Source organism: Chenopodium album, chromosome 18, assembly GCF_948465745.1.
Source record: "Chenopodium album chromosome 18, dcCheAlbu1.1, whole genome shotgun sequence".
Classification (NCBI taxonomy): Eukaryota; Viridiplantae; Streptophyta; class Magnoliopsida; order Caryophyllales; family Amaranthaceae; genus Chenopodium; species Chenopodium album.
The window spans coordinates 27133162-27156893 of NC_137851.1; the positions used below are offsets into that span (position 1 = coordinate 27133162).

Genomic DNA, 23732 nt, shown 5'->3' on the forward strand with positions numbered 1-23732 from the left:
ATCTAGGCCTTGGGAAGGTAAAGAAGAAGGACTAGCATGGTCTTTCAAAGTATTAGCAAGTTGAGAAATTTGATTTTCAAGCATCTTATTATGAGTCATCATTTCATTAAATTTCTTATCACTTACGGTCATATAAGTGTTCAACAACTTTGTTTGAATTTCCATGATTTCTTCCAAATTTGTTCTATGTGAAGAAGAAGAGGATTGAACATAGGAATTATCATTTTGGGCCTTTGGAGCAAATCCGGGCGGAGGGCCACTTTGAGGATTGTTTTGAAAATTGCCTCTACCTTGATTGTTCCAATTACCCCTACTTTGATTTTGACCATAACCTTGATTATGGTTACCACTACCTTGATTATGATTCCCATAACCATGGTTTGGATTACCATAATTTTGGTTTTGATTTTGGTTACTATAACCTTGATTGTTATAATTATCTCGAGAACCTTGGTTCCTATAACCACCACCTTGGTTATAGTTGTCAAAATTGCCATGATTGTTGTAATTCCTATTCCATTAACCTCTTTGATTCTAAAACCTAGAATCATGATTATTTGACACATAGTTCACATGCTCATTCACATTTCCATCATGATCATCACAAACATCCATACATGCATGAGGGCAACTAGAAACATCTTGATCATACGACCCACTATCATCACAAAACAAGCATTCACCAGGCATGTTACTAGAAGAAGGAAGGGGCTGAAAATTAGTAGACGTACCTCTACCCTTAGATTGGGAGGGAAGACTTGAAACTTGGTAGGTAGCACTTTCCAACTTTGCCTTGATAGCGGACATCTCCTTCCCCAAGTTTGTCATTTGAGAGGATAGATTGTTGATTGCATTTAGTTGATCAACTGAGTACACCAAAGAGCTACTCTTGCTAGTTGACTATATTTCTCCATATTGCCAATCTCTATAATACCTCACTACGTCCTCAATTATGTCCACCACTTCCTCTTCTGTTTTGTTCATGATAGGACCTCCGGCTCCTCCATCTAAACATGATTTTCCTTGAGGGCTAAGGCCTCCATAGAAGATTTGAATAATTTGATAGGTTGGAATTCCGTGATGAGGACATTCTCTTTGATACTCCTTGTATCTCTCCCATGCTTCATAAAGGCTCTCACTTAGATTTTGCTTGAAACCTTGAATCAAAGCTCTAGCCTCCACCGTTTTCTTTTGAGGATAGAAACGGGATAGAAATTCCTTGGTGACCTCGTCCCATGTCCTTAGAGAATTTGGCTTAACCTCCTTGTCTAGCTATTCCAAAGCACGCCCTATGAGAGAAAAGGGAAAGAGCTTGAGGCGGATGAATTCTTGGTAAATTCCGTTCACCTTGATAGTATTGCAATATTTCTCGAACTGCTTGAGATGGTTTAGTGGGCTTTCATGCTTGGCCCCACTAAATTGTCGCCTCTCTATCAAAGTGATCATTGCCGGTCTTATTTCAAAATAATTTGCCGGTGTTGTAGGTGGAGCAATCCCACTCTCAAATCTATATGCACCGGGAATCCCCAATTCTTTCAATGACACTCTCGGATTTTCTCCCATTCTTGCTTGTTCTTCTTGTTGTGGCTCTTCTTCACTTGAAATGCTAGGGCTCAAAGATCGTCTAGCACCCCTCTACCTTGCAATAGTTCTCTCAATTTCCGGATCAAATGGCACTAGTGAATGATCACGTGCTCTATGCATAAAATCTCAAAAGAAATGGTTAGTAGCATGGCTACAAATGTAGCCTAAAAGAAAATCTTTTTGTATTTTCAAATAATGGTGAAATAGACTCAACAACTATAACAAAGCACCAATATCATTCCCCGGCACCGGCGCCATTTTTGACACGAGGAAAATATAGGTCGTTCTCTACTCTTTCCAAGAGCCAAAGAAAATTTATAAACACTCGACCAACCTAATACGAGTATATGGTAAGTAAAGGGTCGAACCCAAGGGAATGAGTAGGTGCAAGCTATAGCCTAGGTCAATCTACTTCGAAGATTGCAGGAAGATGCGATTAGTAACTAAGGTATCGAGAAAACTAGATAAATCGAGCAATTCAATATACTAAACACTAGGGATATAGGTTCCACATGCAAGCTCAATGATTATGATAATTGAAGGATCACTCAATCAATTCAAACAATGCAAAGGACAAACAATAGTTGCAATAAAAGGAATTCAAGGGCTATCTCCTATAAGCCAAGCTAGGGTTCACTCTGAATGGCTAACTAGGAAAATCACAATCAAATTCAATCAATTAAAGCAATTCTCAAATCAAGGGTTCATGCTATTGAAATTTGCAATGCAATCTAGATTAATCTTATAGGTTGATCACTCCTAGTCTAATTAAGCACATGCACAACTATGTCAACCAATTTAATTGCACCATTCAAATCAATTTAGCATCATCAACTAGCAAAAATTATCAATCAAGCATGCTTCCCCTTCTTCCTAGCAACTAATCTACTCACTAAACATGGTGAAATTAAGAAACAAAACAAATTCAATCAAATTCATATTCATTTAAAGCTTAATCAAAAGAAAATCAGTAAATCAACAAATTCTAAAGCAAGGAGTGTAATCTCAATCAAAATCCAAGAAACTAGAAGGAATTGCATTAAAAGTAAATCAAGGGAAAGAAATCTTATAAACATTCATTGAATTGAAGAAGGAATTTCAAGATCGAATTGAAATCTAAGATCAAATTCAAGTACAAACAAGTAAATCTTAAGCTTCTCTCTCTACTTTCTCTCTCTACTATTTCTGGAAAAATTCTCTCTCTTATACAAAGTTGAGTCGTCCTCAAAAAGAAAGTCAGAAACTAGGCATTACTGGGTCTGCGCGCATGCACCCCTGTGCCCCGCGCGAGCACCCCTGTGCGATGCACTAGGCTTTGGCTCCTTCGCTTGCTTGATCAAACTCCGCGCTCCCGAGCATCCCCATCATCAGTGCACTCGAGATGATGCCCGCGAACATGGCAATCCCAAAATGAGCAATTTGACTTGATTATTCACCTACAAAACACAAATAAAACAAAGAGAGAAAGCGTAGCAAGGTAAAACTAAAACTAAAATTATGAATTATCAACTAATAATATGTAAAACTAGTAAAAACCAGTCGAGAACTAAAGTGAATTAAAAAAAATGGAAAATCAAATAAAACTAAGAGAATTATATGAAAATGATGAAAGAAAATAAAGAAAATGAACCTAAATCTTATTCTTTTGAGCGCCATAAACGACGCTCATCACTTAGGTCTTTGTTTATCCATGGATAAGACTTTGTTATGGTCAAAGGTACTAACATTGTTACTAGAGTAGGTGTTTTTGGAAGAAGAAGGATTTCGTTCTTCTTTCCTTTCCAGCCACTGTTGTTGCTATGGTTAGTAGCATTCTGCTTTGCAAGATCGTCTTCAATATCAATGCCTATGTCATGGACAACTTTGAAAGTGTTTAAATTGCATTGACATTTCAAGTGCCTTTGGTACTTGTCATGGAGGTTCTTAATGAACATCCTCACATACTTTTTCAGTAGGAACTTCTGCCATCCTAGCAGAAGCTTCCCTCCACTTGTTGAAGAAGGAAGTAAATCCTTCTTTTTCTTTTTCTTTTAACATCTCAAGCTCCCTATAGTCAGTTTCAACTTGGATGTTGCACTTGTATCTATCAATGAAAGCGTTTGTTATCGAGTCCCAAGAAGAGATCTTCTCTTTGTCTAGGGAAAAGAACCATTGTTGACAAACGGTTTCTAGAGATAGTGAAAACAACGAGTGGAAAGCTTTCCTATCAATTCCCTTAATATTCATTATAGTTTCGAAAGCTCTCAAATGGAAGTAAGGGGTTTATTTGTTGGCTTGAACTTAGGGATGTCATGGGCATTGAACTTCTACGGAAGAAATTCCTTGTTCACGGAGACCCCTTTTGAGCTAATTCTTTGATATTTATAATCGTTGGAAACTTTCTTAAGGCTTTCTTCCATGCGCTCAAGCTGTCGTTGCTTGCTAGGATTGTTAACTTGAAGAACGATGGCTTTTATCATCTCAGTTAGGTTGTTCATGTTTTGCTTCAACTCATCAACTTCTTGTTGGGATGTCATTTTCTTAGCTTTCCTTTTTTGTCGAATAGGTTAATCAAATAGTAGTACTTGAATGAAAGTGTTGTCCTTGATTAAACACCCTTCTCTCCTTGACCAAGTGCTATGGAAAGGGAAGTCGTGGATGTTTATTATTAATTATTTGACTCAAACTCAATTCAACATGCAATAGTTGGTAAGAGATCGTGGAAGAATGTGGGAGTGGTATGCATGGAGAAAGCCTATAGAGAGCGGAAAGATGATGTAGATGGAGATATATGGAAAAATTAGGAATAGAGTGGACCCCCAACTCAAATGACGGAAAGAGCGACTCATGCATGAACCTATGAAACGATCGTTGTGACACATATACAAAGTGTGTGAATACTTGTGAGTGTAAGTGATATGTTCAAGACTCCTGTCATGACCATGTGACTAGACTCGAACAAAGACTAAGTTAAGACCTCACGTATGTGCACTAAAATAGATAGGCTGTAGTATTTCAGTCATACTTTTGATCTGTGAGTCCGAATTGGACGAAACAAACTCCAAATGAAAGATAAAACTCAGGACTATATATCCATAGGTTGTACGACTCATAGGTCTTTCTAGAACTCTGGTTATGACCAAAACCATTTGGCGCTTGTGCAGTATACGGGAATAAAAATCCGGGTTGACTCAAAGGAATTATGACTCAATTTTAGACATATTTATTAGGTCAAATTAATTAATTAATTAATTAACCAAAGTCTGTTATTCATTGGTTAGTTTGTTTAAGCATATTTATATTCACAAGTCAAACCAAATGGTTAGTTTAATCACATATAAATACGCACAAGTAAATAATGCACAAGTAATCAAATAGTCACAACATGATGCAATGAGTTTGCAACCTAACCATGGCTCTAGTTCTCTAAAGTTCAAGGATAAGGGTTAGTCAAAGAGGGTCCATGGCTATGAGTCCGGATGCATCACACGGAAGCCTTACCTTTGGAAGGGTTGGCGCGTATGGATGGGACCCCAGAGGTTAAACTTGTTTCCATGGTTTGGTGAATTCACAAACTCGGATGTACCCTTCGTTGCAATGAGCGTTCGATTAGGTAGATGGAGCGTGAATTCCCAGACGGTTATGGCCATATGTACAACACACATGGGTTCAGAAATAGGGAAAAACTCAATCAGGAAGTAAAATCGAGCGAACAGTACTAGAACCGGTCAAAACAAGAAGACAGAGTTCTGGCTCGTTATTGAAAGAACTTGGCGCGAGACAACAGGGACCATTGTCAGATGATAGCCCTGTCGCACCGCGATAGAGCCATCGCACTGCGACGGGCACTGTTTTCTCAACGCCAATTCCTACATGCCCCAGTAACTCTCTGTTTTTCTTAGAATTTTCCTGTTTTTACAGCGTTTTTTCGATTCTAGTTGTGAAAGATGTTTCCTAAATTTCCTACGTGTATAAAAGCCTATGTTTTTGACGCATTACGGATGGTCTATCCAATGCGGACCTTTTCATGCTTATGCCAATAATGTCAATCAAAATTACGCACATGAATACTTAGAACATTTTGACTCTCATCCACTCATTCTAAATTATTGCCAAAATAAATTTTAGGAATTAAATTAGAAATCATCCCCAGTGGAGTCGCCAAAAACTGTAGGGAACATTTCAAGCATCCCACATTTGAGCGTCATTGTGATCATACAATTAAACATGGTGGCGTCCAAGGGAAGAAAGCTAAAGCAAAAGAGTCGCCAAAAAGTTTTAGGAACTTGTAAACCATTCACAGGGTGAAGGTTACACCCCTTCACGATCCATGAGATTGCTAACTTCATAGTGGTCTAGAACCATGACTGGATATTCGGAGATGAAGGTACAAATCCAACCTAAAAAAGATTGAACCTGCCCTAAATAGGCCTCTACTTTGTTCTTCTCATATTCATATGTGCTTTCTTACTAACAAACAATCAACATATTGATCCTAAACCTGTTTAATCTATGTTGGTTAAATATTAATGCACAAACAAATCTATTATTGGCGATCACTTGAATTAAAATCATATTAGCCTAGATAAAATTAATAATTATCTTATTAAGCGTGATTTCAAGTACAAATTCCCTTTAAACCTGTAAGAGAGGGCGTAATCAAGCAATAACAATAATAATATCAAGCAAAATATAAACTATTGATACAACAAATCATCATAATAACAATCTCAATAAAGCATAGAAATATATTAGCAAGATCTTAGGCATGATACTAACGTGATTAATAACAAATCCTAGCATGTCACTAAACATTAAGATCAAATCTTTATCCCTACCATGATAATAACATGATAGAAGAAATAGGAAGCAACCTAAGCATAATACTAGAAAGCAAAAAATAACATCCTAACATAATACTAGGAATCATAATGACATCCTAACATGATACTAGGAATTAAAATAATCTAAACATGCTTTCTAAAGATATATAGCAATAAAACAACTTACTTTGTTGCCTCGTATCTCTTTCTATCAAAACAATACCCACGTTAGTAATTTCAATGAAAATATTAAATCAGACAATTAATTTAAATAATTGAAATAGAATTATTGCGTTGCGGTAAAAACAGTTTTTTCCGGATTTTTTTTTATCATAACTTTTGATCTAGAAGTTGAAAAAATTCATATAATATTTTGTTTGAAAGCTCTTGAAATCTAATTTCCAACCCAATTTGAATCTGATTAAAATATTTTTTAGACTAAAAGATATTGCCGAAATAGTCAAAGGATGTCAGTTTTGGATAGAGTTTCGTATTTTTTTCATATCTTTTTCGTTATAGCTCGCAATTAATATTACAATATATCATTGGAAATATAATTTCAAGATCTATCAAACCATTTAAGATTTAGGTGAGGCACGGAAATAATATCTGACTGTCTTTGAACGTCTTTTATTTCGAATAGAATTAGGACTTAAAAAAGAAAACTTTTATTCAATTTCAAATTCTTTAATCTTATCTTTTCAAAAAGGATAATTAAGATCTTTTAGAAACTTATAGAAGCTTCTAATAAATCCTAATTAGTTTTGGAATGGAATCAAATCTTTGGACCCTCCACATGATCATTGTGTCGTAAGTAAAATCTAGTTTGGGCTCAGTTTAGTATTTTGGCCATAACTTCCTCATTATTCATTAGAATTGGGCTTATAATATATTGTTGAAAAACTCTTTTCAAACCCCATACAACTACACAATTCATGGACCCTGATTATGGACTATACTAAGCTGGATTGGACGTTTTTCATAAATAGGATACGAAATGAATGATTTTCGAAAACAGAAATGAATTATTTGTATAAAAAATAGATGCATCACGAGACTCTTTCACATTTCACCTTGTTCGATAATCAATGACGTGAAAGATATTCGTCACTGGGTTTGGTTTTTAGGGAGACACAATCAAGTGTCTACAGAAACCAATCGAAAAAGAAAAAAAGAAAGTGAGAGAAGTTATCAAACCTAAGCTCCCGTATCCCTAAAAGTTAAATAGGCACAAACTAGATGAACAATTTGGGAAATTCATAGAGGTGCTTAGGCAACTTCATCTTACCCTTCCATTTACCGATTTCATTTACCAAATGACGAATTATGCAAAATTCCTCAAGAACATCTTGAGTGGAAGAAGAACTTGTGATATGGCGGAAACGGTTAGCTTAATCGAGAATTGTAGTGCAATCATTATGAACAAGATGCCGTCCAAGTTGAAGGATTTCGGAAACTTTTCAATCCCTTGTTCTATCTATAACATGCAAATTGATAATGCCTTGTGTGACTTAGGATCAAGTGTTAGCCTTATGCCATATTTAATTTATCAAAGACTTGAGTTAGGGAACTTTCACCTTCCAATATTACCTTGCAACTAGCCAATAGATCAATTGAGATTCCAAAAGGTAAGGTAGAAGATGTTCCTTAGAGGGTAGGAAAGTTTGTAATCCCGGTTGATTTTGTTGTTCTTGAAATGGATGAGGATTCCAACATTCATATCATACTTGGTAGACCTTTTCTTGCTACCTCGGGTGCCATGATTGATGTTTAAAGTGCTAAGATTTCTCTCAAAGTTGGAGAATAAGTCATTGTATTTGATTTGAATGAAAGCATGAAATATCCTTCTTCTTCACTTGAAAATTACATGAGAGTTGAAATCTTGGATGATATTGTGAATTCTATACATGAGCACTTGCTCACTTCTAATGATCCACTTGAGTGTGTTTTGTTGAATAAGAAAAAGATAGGTGAACATGGCAAGAAAATGGCTTTCTTTGAAAGATTCATTAATGAAAGCATGGAAGAGAGTGATGATCACATTTGCGTGGGAATTTCAAGTCAAGATGCATTGTAAGTGGCCTCAATCAACGAAGGTAAAGGTGTTCCAATTGTAAAGCTCAAACCTTTACCATCACACCTTAGATATGAATTCTTAGACCCTAATTCTACTTATCCCGCCATTGTTAGTTCCTCCTTGAGTAAGAGTCAAGCTCAAGAGTTATGTGGTGTTTTGAGAAGTCACCAAGGTTCTTTGGGTTATACAATTGATGACCTCAAAGGTATAAGCTCGGATTTATGTTCACACCATATCACTCTTGAGAAGGGCGCCTCACCTAGCATTGAAAGGCAACGAAAGCTACACCCTCAAATGGGGGAGGTAGTTAAGAAGGAAATCACTAATCTATTGGATGTGGGAATCATATTCCCCATCTCTAGGTCTAGATGGGATTTCTCGATCCACGTTGTCCAAAAGAAAGGAGGCATGACCATTGTAGAGATTGAGATAAATGAGCTCATTCCTACAAGGACAGACACGGGATGGCGAATGTGTATAGACTATCGACGTCTAAACACATCCGCCAAAAAGGATCATTTTCCCCTTCCCTTCATTGATCAAATTCTTGAAAGACTAACAAGGCACAAGTATTATTGTTTTCTTGATGGATATTCCGGGTCTTTCAAAATTCCTATATATTCCCCTAGATGACCAAGAGAAAACAACTTTTACTTGTCCATATGGAACTTTTGCCTATAGGAGAATGTCATTTGGGCTTTGCCATGCCCATGCCACCTTCCAACGATGTATGGTGAGCATATTTGGAGATATGTTGGAAGAAGAAATGGAGGTGTTCATGGATGATTTTTCGGTAGGTGGTGTTTCATTTTAGGCGTGCCTTGAGAATCTTGAGAAATGTTTGGCTCGATGATAGAAGGTGAATTTGGTTTTTAATTGGGAGAAATGTCATTTCATTGTTGAGGAAGGCATTGTCCTTGGTCATAAGATATCTCACAAGGGCATAGAGGTGGACAAGGCAAATATTGAAGTGATTGAAAAGCTTCCACCTCCGGTTAATGTAAAAGGAGTGAGATCTTTCATAGGGCATGCCGGGTTCTATAGAAGATTTATCAAGGATTTATCACTTATTAGAATACCTCTCAATGATCTTCTTCAAAAAGATGTCGTATTTGTGTTTGATGGTAGATACTTGGAGGCTTTTAACAAGTTGAAAAACGCTTTGATCTCTACTCCCATTGTCCAAGCCCTGAGATGGGATTTGCCTTTTGAATTAATGTGCGATGCTAGTGACACGGCCATTGGGGGATTTCTAGGTCAAAAGGTGGATAAAAACCTTCATGTCATCTACTAAATGTCAAAAACCCTCAGTGGAGCTCAATGGAACTACACAACAACGGAGAAGGAATTCTTTGAAATTGTGTATGCTTTTGAAAAGTTATGTTGTTACTTATTAGATTCTAAGACCATTGTCTTTACGGATCATACGGCTCTCAAATATCTCTTTGCCAAAAAGGAATCCAAGCCTAGGCTGATCCGTTGGGTGCTCGAGCTTCAAACTTTTGATATAGAGATTAGAGATAAAAAAAGGAGCGGAAAATGTTGTAGCGGACCATCTTTCTCACCTTGAAGATTCCAAAATCCAAGATGATGCTTCTCAAACTGAGGATAGGATGCTTGATGATTCCTTTTATGCCTCCCATGGTTTGCTAATTTGGTAAATTACCTTGCATGTGGAGAGTTTCCACCTTCTTTCTCCAAGAATCAAAGAAAGAAGCTCAAGAGTGAGGCTAGGCACTATTTGTGGGATGATCACATCTTGTACAAAAGAGGAGTTGATGGCTTACTAAGGTGTTATGTTTCAAATGAGGAGGTGCCAAGTGTTTTGAAGATGTGGCACTCGGATCCTAGTGGTGGGCATATGGGTGTTTCTAAAACCGCAACTAAGATTCTTAAAAGTGGTTTGTGGCGGCCTCATCTCTTCAAGGATACATGGGGTTTTGTCAAGTCATGTGATCGATGTCAATGTACCGGAAACATCACAAAGCGCAATGAGATACCTCAACAACCTATCCTTGAGTTGGAAGTATTTGATGTGTGGGGAATTGATTTCATGGGACCGTTTCCTTGTTCTGATGGGAACCAATACATCCTTTTGGCAGTGGATTATTGACGTGGGATAAACCTAGGTCGTTGGTGTCTAGATTGTTGGGTTTCGATGAGTTCAACTCACCGCGAAATTAAAACTCGGCCCAAGAAAAAACTCACAAATAATATAACAAAATGCATAAATAACAATAATAGAGAAAAGACTAAATTACCCTTTAAGTGTGCTTCGCTCAACCGGAAAGAGCTCTTACTTGCGAAAAGCCGAGCCTTACAAATGGAAACAACCTCCCATGAAAGTCCACCCACAACTCGAGCCGACCGGTCCAATACTTGGAGGTTAGCCAAGTCCGACCAAAAAGACTACCAGAGTAATTAATGAGCTTATAGGTTTTCTCTCAAGTGGAGATGCCTAATTGAGCTCTTACTCAAGTGAGTTTTCCCATGTCCCAAGTTGGGTATTTATAAGGAAACTCAAGTGAGAATCCACTCTCCCGTCAATGTGGGATAGTTGGTAAAATCAATTTTCTCCTTTAATTTTTAAATCAAAAACAAAAGAAAATAGCCAACAACTAATTAATCAACAAGTGGCACACTTAAAGGAGGAGTTAGGTAAGGACCACAAGGGAAAGGGGGGGGGGACCAAACTTGATCCCCAAGACTTGAAGAGGGTGTTGTAGCCTTGGTTTTCATACCATACTCTAGGGATTATTTCTGAATTTTTGCATAACTTAATTAATTAATTCCAAATTAATTTTAAAATTAATTTAATGAGCAAAATGAAAATTATAACAAGTCCAATTTAAATAAATTCATCCAAGTGCACAAAACCAAAATTATTTTCAAGAACTATTCTTTAATAAGATTGGTTCAACTTGATGCAATAAAATGAATAGGGCTATTCTCAATATTAATTTAATTAACTTAAATGAATCATGAGATTTGACAAAAATAAAGGGGAGTTGGAATAATGAATACAAAAATTCATATAAAGATTCCAACTTTAACTTGTGAATCCTTGAAAATTATATCTTCGAATATGAGGATAAATTAAAATTCTATCACAAGATTGAAACATTATGATTCCAATCAGCTTCATAAATGATTAAATCAAAAAGTTCAACTAAAATTCATGGAATTTAGTAACTCAAAGTTTCAACCACTTAAAACAATGAAAGATTGGATCTGTAGTACTTAGAAGCAACAAATAATAAATTTTTCACACTTAATGCAACGGATTTGCAATTATGTGAAAATTTAACCAATCTTTCAAGCATTAATTACTACAAAGTAACCATGCTTAAAGAGGTCAAAAAATGCAGAAATATTAAGGAAAGAACCAAATACATATTCACCATAAATATGCCATTAAGTTTCAAGGTTAAAAGACTTAAAAAATTTCATCAAAAACAAAAAAACCCTTGAAAAAGGCATTTCTGGTCGGATTTTGGCTTTTTCACATTCCTAGATGGTTTGAAAACTTTCCAAAACGCTGTTTCCACCCAAAATTTACTATTTTTGGGCGAATATCTGGGTTTAGGGCCAAAAATCACATTAAAACGGGATTAAAATTTATAAAACCGAGCTACTAATCTAATTAGTAACATAAACAAGAAAATTAAAATCATAAAACACCTTGAAAAAAATTTATTTTTTTAGTTATAAAAATAAATGAGCAAGACTCCGATACCGCTGTTGGGTTTCGATGAGTCTAACTCACCGCGGAAATAAAACCCAAGCCCAAGGAAAAACTCATACTTAATATAACCAAAATGCATAAATCACAAGATTAGAAAAAGACTAAATTACCCTTAAAGCGTGCTTCGCTCGACCACCGGAGCTCTTACTTGAGAAAGCTAAGCCTCGCAAGCGCAACGGCCTCCGACGATATCCACCCACAACACAATCGCGACGAGTCTCTTACTTGGAGTTAGCCAAGTCGAACCAAAACACTACTCGAATAATTAATGAACTTATAGGTTTTCTCTCAAGTGGAGATGCTTAATTGAGTTCTTACTCAATTGTGTTTTCCCAATTCCCAAGTGGGATATTTATAGGGAAACTCAAGTGAGAAATCTACTCTCCCATAAATATAGGAGGGTTGGTAAAATCAATTTTCTCCTTTTATTTTTTAAATCAAAAACCAAAGAAAATAGCCCACAAGTAATTAATCAACAAGTGGCATTCTAAGAGGAGGGGTTAGGTAAGGTCCACAAGGGAAAGGGGGGGTCAATACTTGATCCCTAAGGCTCCCAAAACTGGCTCCCCTATTGCCACATGCGCCAATGGGCTGCTGCCATGTGGCAGGCCAAGCCTTGGCACCCAAGCAGCCTAACTGGCACTTGGTGTGCGTGGCTGGCCTCCTGCTATGCGTAGCTTTGCGGTTGCCTTGACTCAGCACGCCACGCATTGCTTGTGGGCTGCTGGCCGAAGCCCCTGCGCGCTACGCTGCTAACAGTGCTAGCACGCTAGAGCGATGCTAGCTAGCTAGCATTGCTAGCTTAATGTAGATGCTACCCCCGCACATGCTAGCATGGCTTGCTAGCCATGTGCTGGCAGCCTTGCTAGCAATGGTGCGCTAGCATGCCGCAGCACCAGCCAGCCAGCCTAGGCTCGGCTTGGTGCGCATGCTAGCCACCTTGCTATACCAAATGCCCCTAGCACTCGTTTTTCTCGGGGCATTCCGATGCTAGGGGTATTTTGGTAAAATGTTGATTAATTATTGATTTTACCGTCTCTTCTTTATTTATTCGAATCGACTTGCGACGCTCGGTTTTGACGCTCCTAGCTCGATTTCCGACGTCTCAATATTTAATACTCGAGCGACTCATTAATTCCTTTCGAATTAATTCGTCGTGTCGGATCCTTAGTTACTTGGGTGTGACCCGAAGGGTTCAGTCAAGATTAAGCTATAATATTAATTATGCATTAATATTACTGATCGGAAGCGGCCTCCACATAGGCATTCCGATCACTTGAACTTACTGAATAAATAGCTTTCCAATAGCTTCGAACCCTCTATCGGAATAATACACTTGTTCGAAGGACACCATTAATTTCACTTTGGGAATACAATTAAAATTAATGGACCTTGTACATGATTATTGGGTCGCCTGTAAAACTCATTTAGGACCCAGTTTAGTATTTTGGCCAAAACTTCCTCGTTATAAATCAGAACTAGGCTTATAATATATCTTTGGAAAGGTCTTTTCAAACCCCATCTAACTACACAATTATTGAACCCATATTATGGACCAAAGTAAACTAGATTGGACGTTTTTCATAAATAGGATACGAAATGAATGGTTTTCGAAAACATAAATGATTAATTTTATTAGAAAACATAAGAATTCACAAGACTCTTCAACATATCACCTTGTTCAATATTCAATGATATGAAAAATACTCATCACTGGGTTTGAGTTTTTGGGAGACACAATCAGGTGTCTACAATAAGGAACCCCCTTTACCAATCACGGATATGACTGTAAAAGAGATGTGGGACGCGAATGTGGTGTGGAAGTTATAGCTATTTGCTGATTATTTCACAGAGCAAGTCCTGGGAGAAATTGCTGCTCACAGTGTGATTGAGTATGAAGAGGTTGTTGATGAAGTATACTAGAAGGGTACTCCTTCGGGTGGGTTTTCAATAGAGAGGATGGAGAAGTAGACACTGGTGGATTTCAAGGCTGGAAATTTCTTTGGAGACTCCCAGTGCTACAGTGAATACGGTTCTTCCTCTGGTTGGCAACTCAAGACAGACTAATGACCAATAAGAACAACTTTATCCACAATATAATTGAAGATCGTCGTTGTTTAGGATGTGGGGTTGTCGAGGAAACCACAGATCACATCCTGTGTATATGTCTAGCATCTAGAAAAGTCTGACACAAATTGGGAGCCTAATTGAATAATGATGGCAGTGACCCTCCTTTTGCTAATTGGATTCTGGAAAATATTGTTGATGGAGATGCAATGCATAATAAAGAGTGGCTGAGAGTTTTTGCAGTGACTTGCTGGTGGCTGTGGAGGTGGAGGAATGAAAGGGTGTTTAATTCAGAGCCGAACATAACTGTTGATTAACTTACCTTCATTTTTGCAAGAGTCGAGCTGATTAAGCAAGCTATGGAGAGTAAGGTTATGTTGGGGCAGGAGGGAGTTAAAAGGAAGAGAAAATTGATGTATATTCGCTAGGTTACCCCGCATGTGGGATGGGTTAAGTTGAACACTGATGGGTAGGGTTGGCAAACGGATTAGGTCAGGGTCGGGTTCGTGTTCGGGTCAGTTGATTTAGGGTCAGCTACCCCTCAACCCGTACCTGATCTATTTAACTTTTCGGGTTGAAAATCCCAACCTGAACCTGATTTTTTCGGGTTCGAGTCAACCCGAAACTGACCTTATTTTACCTTTTTTTTTTGTTTGGGTTTAAATCAGGTTATTTAACCTGAAATTGACCTAAAACTAACCTGATTTTTTTTTTCAAATAACTTGATATTATCAAACCTTCTAATATTTTCAAGCACTCAAGTTCATGGGCTCAGTGTTTTGATTGAAACCAAAATTAACCAAATGAAATGTAACAAAAACAAACATCATCAGATTCATCATGCATACTAGCTTGTAATAAATGGGTACAAAACTAAAAACTTAGTCTCGCTAGCTTTATTGACTTATATAACCAACGGGGTTTTGTAAAGAACAAGGTAGTGCCATAGACATTATTGCTAGGTGTGTATATGGCCAGCCCTTGCTATCTTTGGTAGTATCGCCGACACCACTAAGAGATTGATGATGTTTGAACTCTTGCAAGTTGTTGAATGACTTGAATCGTGATGTCTGTGAAGGAGAGGAAGGCATTAGGAATGGAGAGGCAAAGGATTTTAGATTTTAGATTCTTAGGATTTGAATTATAAGAGTTGTAAGTATAAAAAAATGAGATGAAAAATGAAATACTCTATATCAGAGAGAAAAAGCTTCTAACGGTTGAGAGGAGTGAGAGTGTAAGACGAATTTTAGAGTTTTATCTTTTATAAGGACCTAAATATGGGCTTGGGCTGGTTTCAGTAAGTTTCCTCCGTTTTCTTTTTTTTTTTTTTAATTTTTTTGGATTAGATGGGTCATTTTTGGGTTGGAATTTTCAACCTTAACCTAACCCATTTAATTTCCGATCGGGTTCGTGTTGACCCATTTAAGTTTTCGGGTCGAAAATCTCAACCCTAACCCGATATTTTCAGGTCGAGTTCGGTCGTGTTTTCAGGTCGGGTCAACTTTTGCCACCCCTATTGATGGGGCTTCCAAGGGCAATTCGGGTACGGCGGGGGCAGGAGGCTTAATTATGGGCTGCAATGGGGAACTATTCAAATGCTTTGCTCTCAATTGTGGTATATGCTCCTGTACTAAGGCGGAACTCATGGCTGTGATGAAAGGTCTTGTAATTGCTTGGGAGGGAAGATATAAAAAAATTCAACTCTCAATTGACTCGAAAGCTGTGACTCGAATGTTGGTAGATGATGTCCCTGCCAATTCCCCCTATATCCATATCATACGCAAGTGCAAAGCCCAGATTTCTAATAGAGATTGGGAATTTGATATTTCTCATTGTTTCCGTGAAGCTATTCGTGCGGCGGATTGGCTTGCGAATTACGATGTGAATACAACTCATAAATTCAACCTCTTTAAAGTGGTCCCGATGGATCTTCAGGCCGTATTATTGGAGGATTTGGGGGGTGTCGCTTTTCCTCATATGGTGCCTCGTAATAAGTTTGGCTAGCTATACCCTTATGGCATTTTGTTAGCTAGTGTTTTAGTCGGTTAGCTGGTTTTGCTTTCGTTTGTTTTCTTTTCTTTTGTTTCTTTAGTTTTTTTGCTTCTGTTTGTTTGTTTTAGAGGCTTTCCCTCTCCTCCACAAAAAAAAAAAATCAATGTATTTATTCAGCATATCATTAAATGTATATATTAATTATATAAAAATACAAAATTCATTTAAATTGAAATTTTTATTATATTGTTTTCATTCATGAGGAGCTGAATGATAAGAAAATCTCACTTTTGATTCTGTAGTAGAGATGGAATTCCAAAAAAAACCATCAACTAACCCCAAAAGAACTAAATTTCGTAAACAACATAGAGGAAGAATGAAGGGAATATCTTGTCAGGGGAATCATATTTGTTTCGGAAGATATGCTCTTCAGGAACTTAAACCTGCTTGGATCACGTCTAAACGAATAGAAGAAGGGCGGCGAGCAATGACACAAAATGCATGATACGGTGGGAAAATATGGGTATGTATTTTTCCCGACAAAAAACCTGTTATAGTAAGACTCACGGAAACCCGTACTGAGTTTGTTTACACTTTTTATAAGGTGTGGAAATTACTAGCCTAGTGTTTGGTAGGAATGGTATCCTTCGAATAAGTGTATTATTCCGATAGAGGGTTTAGAATTATTAGAAAGCTAATTATTCAGTGAGGTCAAGTGACCGGAATGCCTAGTTGGAGGCCGCTTTCGATTGGTAATATAAATGTATAATTAATATTACAGCTTAATCTTGACTGAAGCATTTGGGTCACACCCAAGCAACTAACAATCCGTCACGACAAATTAATCCGAAAGGAATTAATGAGTCGCTCGAGTATTATGAACATTGACGTTAGATATCGAGCTAAGAGCGTCGAGACCAAGAGTCGCAAGTCGAGTCGAATTAATAAAAGATGAGATGGTAAAAAATCAATTAATAAACAAAGTACAAAAATACCCCTAGCATCGGAATGCCCCGAGCAAACCGAGTGCTAGGGACAATGGTGCTAGCACAAAAGCTAGCATGAGCACCACACCAAACAAGGGTGCTGGCAGCACTAGGATGGTGTTGGGTGCACAGTGTCCTTGCATGCACGCTAGCATTGCTTGCTAGCTGCTACTAGCACAGGGCGCAGCACCATAGCACACCACGCCTAGCAGAAAGAATTGCTTGCTGGGCTGGCGCGTGAAGGTGCTGGCAGCAGCGCCCAGCAGCCAGCAGCAATGCGAGGCTTGCTGGCGCTCGCTACAAGCCCGTGCGACCAGCTGGTAGGCCCAGCCAAGGGACCAGGCAGCCAGCTGGGCAGCCTTGGCGCCCAGCGCCAGCTAGCGCTCCTTGAGTGGCTCCGGTTTGGGGGTTGGTTGAGGTGGTTTGGGGATCCTTGGGGGGCAAGGCTTTGGTCACCCCCTCCCCCTTGTGGTTCTTACCTACCCTCTCCCTCCTTGTTTCCACTTGTTGATTAATTATTGCTTTACTATTTTTCTTTTGTTTTTGAATTAAAAATAAAATGAAAAATGATTTTTACCAACTCTCCCACATTAACGGGAGAGTAGAATGTTTTGTGAGAATTCTCTATAAATACTCTTGTATTGGGATTTGAGAATTTCACTTGAGTTGGAACTCAAAAAGGCATCTCCATAATAGTGAGAAAACCTTTAAGTTCACATAAAATTCGAGTAGTTGTTTTTGGTCCAAACTCGGCTAAATTCCGAGTTAGAGACCGTTCCGGTCATTGTTGCAGTTGGACTACCGTTGGAGGTCTACGTGCTTGCGGGACTCAGCTTTCGAAGTAAGAGCTCGTAGGAGCGAGCGAAGCGCACATCAAGGGTAATACTGATTGTGAGCGGGTCTTAGGGTTGGGCTTTGTTCTGCAAAAAGTCGGACTTTCCGAAACCCAACAGCGGTATTGGAGCCTTGCTCATTTATTTTTGTAACTAAAATTTTCAAGGTGTTAAAAATGGATTTAATTTCTGGTTGTTGTTGCTAATTAGATTAGTAGCTCGATTTTTTTAATTTTAATCTCATTTTATTTAGAATTTTGGCTCCCGAACCAAAATTTTCACCAAAGACTAGTGAATTTAGGGTGGAATCGATGTTCTAGAAACATTCTGACCCTACAAGGATTGCGAAAAAGCTAAATTCTGCCCAGAAATGCCTGTTTTGAGGGATTTTTCGTTTTGACGAAAATTTTTAAGTCTTTTAAACCTTGAATCTTATTGGCATATTAATTGTGATTATGTATTTGGTTCTTTCCTTAATGCTTCTACAATTTTAGACCACTTTTGGGCATGTTTTTAGTAATTGGTGCTTAATGGTTGGCTCAAATTTTCACATAATTGCAAATAAATTGTTTTAAGTGTGAAAAGTTTGTGTTCTGAGGTTCTTAAGTACTAAAGATCCAATCTTTAATTATTTTAAGTGGTTGGAACTTTGTGTTACTAAATTCCATGTTTGTTTATTGAACTTTCTTGATTTAATCATTTATTAAGTTGATTGGAATCATAAAGTGTCAAACTTGTAATTGAATTTTAATTAATCTTCATATTGGAAGATGTAATTTTTCAATGATTCAAAAGTTAAAGTTGGAATTTTTCATTGAATATTTATGTTCAATTTTATCATCATTGCACAGATCAACAGAGTGAGTGCTCTCATAGACTTCAAAAACAGGTAAAACTCCGTCCTTTTTCTTGGCCTTGTATTAGAAGAAGTTAACACTAAAAAAAATACAACAACAAAAATGGGACATGGTATGCAGAGCAATTGTATTAGAAAGCCGTTAGTCTTAGTTATAGTCATCTCTTAGTGGCTAACAAGTTTCTACTTGCTTCAATCTTAGGCAAAGCTTAATAAGATTAGAAGAACAACAATATATACCAATTATGCAATAGATATCTTGAGCAGACTTCACCTTGAAGCTAAAGTACGACAATTAAACCTTAAAGTACATAATTAAACATTGAAGCTGAAACAATTAGTTAGTTATTTACATGCTTAGAATAATGACAAATAAACGGCTACACAATTAAACCTGAAACTAATCTTATCAAAACTTAATGACTTATACACATATTTGTATGCAGCATACTCTACAAACAAGTAAACAAATACGAAGTATAATGGACCTTTGCCTAATATAATTAAACCTTAAACTAATCTTATCACAATGGGTTATGAAACTAGATTTATAGCAAAATTGCAATGTAACTATTGTTATGTCAGCTCCTTCGTATATTTTTTCTGACACAAGTGATATGTTGCTATACAAATTATGTATATAAGATCAGTTGTCACAGACTAATACTCTAAATACTAGGATTAAGAAACCATGATAAATTAATAAATCTAAAGCTCACAAGTGAAAACAAATCATTGAACCATAATAAGCTTCAAGTAATTTAAAATCAACCTGCTGTTATCCATTTCTTTTTTTATCATGAAACAACACTTGATTTCCTTAGAACACAACTTGCATTTGAAACTTTATTGTAAATACAATACATCCCAACTTTCAAAGTCTCAAAGAAAACCATCATTCAAATTGCTCATGTTCATATACAATCAAAACAAAACTCAAACCTCACAAGCCAATGCTTCACTAACTAAGAGGGTCGGTAAACGTAGGTCACAAGGCTTGTAATCTGGTATAAATAAGAGCGGGAAATAGGAAGCTTGACATGGTTAGCAAGAAGGTATATGAAAAATAGAAAATCAAATATGTAACTAAATAAAAAGAAATCAAAGAAAAATGAGAATAGGTGCCCATATCCTTCCCTAAAGATGCTCGATCACGGTCTTATGAGCTAAAAGACAACGCAAGGATTAAGACATGCATAGTGGAGGATCCAAATAGCCACACAGCAAGAATGATGAAGGCTAGAACAAAGTAAATCTCACAAGGGATGATTGAAAATAGCAAAAACAAACTAAAGGGCTTCAAATCCACCCATAGGGAGCAACTCCATCTTACCACTTTCCCGTGAACTAAGGGTTCAAACGTCCGCTAAAGTTCTTAACCGGGCTACCTTAGCATGCGCTATGTTAGGATCAACCGAGGATACTCTCAACAATTGTCATTTAGGAAGGATAATATCTAAAAATGCAAGTCCAAAAGGTACTAATTCCAAAGCAAAGGAAAAAACAAGAAGAAACTAGAGCTATGCCTCAAAATGAAATTTTTTTTTCTTTTTTTTTATTTATTTTTTTTTTATGTTCAAAAATAACAATTGTAAAAAAAAGGCAAAACAAAAGGAAAATAGAAGATAAAGAAAAATAAAAGAAAGAAAATGAAGAAGGAAAAGAAAAACACAAGGAAGCAAGACAAACACATAATATCCCAATCAACAAACAAATAGTCATTCAGCTACAGCGCCAATGACCCTAAACACACTAAGGTTTTAAAAGCAAGCAATCTCGAACAGTTCAACTCTTCCTAATCTAAGCCTGAACTATGCACACAAAAGAAAAAGTAAAAGAGGGAAAATAGAAAGGTCTCACCCAATGTTCTTGATAAGAAAGAACATTCACGATAACAAGAAATTCGTTACCAAATTCCATGCGTCAAATGCTCCAATCATGGACTTATAATGGGAGAAATAAAGAAAAAGAAGGAGAAATATCTACACAAAAGAATGTTAGTAACTTCATGATGCAATAAAAGAAAGAAATAAAAGAGAGACAGCTAAACTAAATCAGAAAAATCGGATACAAGGGATTCGGGAATGCGGGACAGTAGCAAGATCATCAAGATGCAGAAAGCATAGTACACAACAACCACGCGACCAACTAACAATATCAAGAAGCAAACTAGATATTTCAACATCAAGAAACCAACATCAACCAAGCAGAACAACAGAGAATCATGAGACAAGAACCATCAACACTTGCATGGAGAAGAGACCAAGAGTGAACCACAAAAGCAAAGGGGAAAAACTGAAGCACAACAATAACAACATATAATACCCCCAAGTTTGAAATGAATTACCACCCAAACTCAAAGCCAAATAGAAAATAAGTCACAGAAAGCAAACAAGTAAGCGGGTAGACAAGATGGAATCACTCGGCACTATGGTAAGGAGTAGAATGGGTACTCCCCTCACCGGTCTCTAAAACAAATTGACTAGAGCTACCGTAATCACCCACCTCTATGGAAGCCTTGCCCCTCAACCTACCCTCTCTCCTAGCTCTATCCACCTTGAAAAAATGAGACCAATCATCCAAGATTGGCTCGCTCGACAAGCCCCACCTACCAAATGTCTCGGGGTTTGATGGGAAAGGCAAGGGTTCGAAGGGTCATAAGTAAAATCGCATCCACCGGGCCGCATATAATCGTAAGTGGCCGGGGTGGTGCCAACAATAGCACTAGAGGGGACATTAGGCCCTTCCTAATAAGGGTAACAAAGACAAGGTCCTCGGGAGGGGTCATAGGGCTCCCATTGAGGGATAGGTCCTTGTTGGACCAGGAGGTACGGGTAGTTCAAGTACGGTTCGATCTCCCCCCTCCTAACATGCAAATTATACACTTAACAAGCATGAAAATCATAACCAAGAACAAAATCATGCCCCAAAGGCATAGAATACAAAACATTAGCAATAAAACAATCATGGCATGCAAAGTAGACAACTCAAGTGAAGAAGAAGAAGTAGAAGAAGGGATAGGTGTACCTCCCCGCTCATCCACGGCGGTTGGAAATTGAAAATAAGCACCAAGTTGAGATTCCGAGATTCGATGATCATTGTTGAATAGTTGGAACGTCAATGTCTTTGAAGAATCACCACTATTTTCTGTTATCACCTCAAGAGACAGAAGAAATTCAAATGTCAACAGAGCATAGGTGGGCGGATCTAGATCCAAGAATTCCAAAAGCCCCATATTCTTAGCAAGAAGTCGAACATCTTTATCACTCCCTAGCATTGTCATTGTTCCTTGATCATAAAAACGAGTGGACTTTAGCTTCCTCTTGTCAATTGAATGAATTATCCCAATGGAGTTCCTTTGAAAATTAATGCCTTATGATTGAACCACCTTGGGAGGAGGAAGGACAACATGCAAGGATTTGGTTGTGCTTGTTCGAGCCCTTTTCTTGCGACGAATAGGAGCCATTTACAAGAAGAAAGGTAAATCATAAGCAATTCATCATGAATTTGGTTCAAACACACAAGTGCACAAGAAATAATATCATCACCACATTATCATAGAGAATTGCTTAAGAAATTTTAAGTACAAAGCTAATTAAAAATGAATGAATCAAGGATTTGTCACAAAGAACCAATGCCATGACTGTAGTTGCAACATTGAAATATTCAATGAGAATTAAGAAGCAACTAATCATCAATTTAATAGCAAAAGTTTATCATGAAAGCACAAATTCATAAATCATCATAAGCAAAATTAACCAAAACATTGAATAAGCAAAGAAACAAAGCTACCATGAACAATAACCATGATAGAGAAAGATGACCAACAATGGTGATGTCAAGAATTCAAGCAAGGTAAACGATTTCATCATGAAAAAGCTTCAAAGTATCATCAAATAACATCATACAACACAAAGTACAAGAAAGAAGAAATAACAATGGAGTTCTTCCATTAAAGCCCATTCAAGGGTTTTAAGCCTCAAACTAAGGAAGAAGATGACTAGAAATGGAGAAATCGTACCTCAATGATGCTTTAAAACACTTGAAAATGGAAGAAATGAAGGAAATAAGCCAATTAGAACACCAAATTGCAAGCTCCAATTCAAAAATTAAAAACCCAAAATTCGAAAGTTAGGACCCAAAAATTCAAAAATTTATGTTCAAATATAAGAATTTTCGTGGGTTTAGATTTGAAATTTGTTGTTTAAATTTGTTGTAAGATGTTAGAAGATGATTAAAAGAGAAGTAATTTCAAGAATTAAGGTTAAAAGAGAAGAAGGAAGAGAAAGGGAATGAAATCGAGGAGAGAGAAGGGGAAATGAAGGGGCAGGGGGCTGCTATGTTTCGAACAAAAGAGGGGGGTCAAGGCTACCATGGCTGTGCGCAAGCTTAGTCCCCCTCGTGCACGTGCACAGCCAGGCTTAAGGGGAGGAGTGCACGCAAGGTTTGGTGAGTGTGCGATGGTGTGTGCGCTTGAGTGGGGTGTGTGCAAGGGTGTGCGGTGCTCTCATCGACGCTCTTGAGCGTCAAGCTCGAGTGATGCCCACGAGAAGGACAGACCAAAAATAAAAAAATTTATCAAAAACCACTTGTTCATGATTAAAGTCCATGAGAGCGCTCCTGTACATCAATCTCATCTTCACTTTTAAAGAAATTCCAACCTCCTGAAACCTTCAAATGACACCAAAATTGTCAGAAATCTAAATCCAATAAGGTACCTAAAATCAAGAAAACAAAGAAAAATAAGAAAGTTTCCCAAAAATATAAGAGAACGAAAAATTAAAGAAAGG

The 23732-nt window shown here is 37.5% G+C and overlaps 1 non-coding gene across 1 annotated transcript; it reads left to right on the forward strand.

Annotated features, from left to right (window-relative positions):
• Positions 1 to 1072: 1072 nt before the first annotated feature.
• On the forward strand, positions 1073 to 1178 carry LOC145593207 (small nucleolar RNA R71). Its single transcript, XR_014102582.1, has one exon. It is a non-coding gene; the product is annotated as a small nucleolar RNA R71 (small nucleolar RNA).
• The last annotated feature ends 22554 nt before the right edge of the window (positions 1179 to 23732 follow it).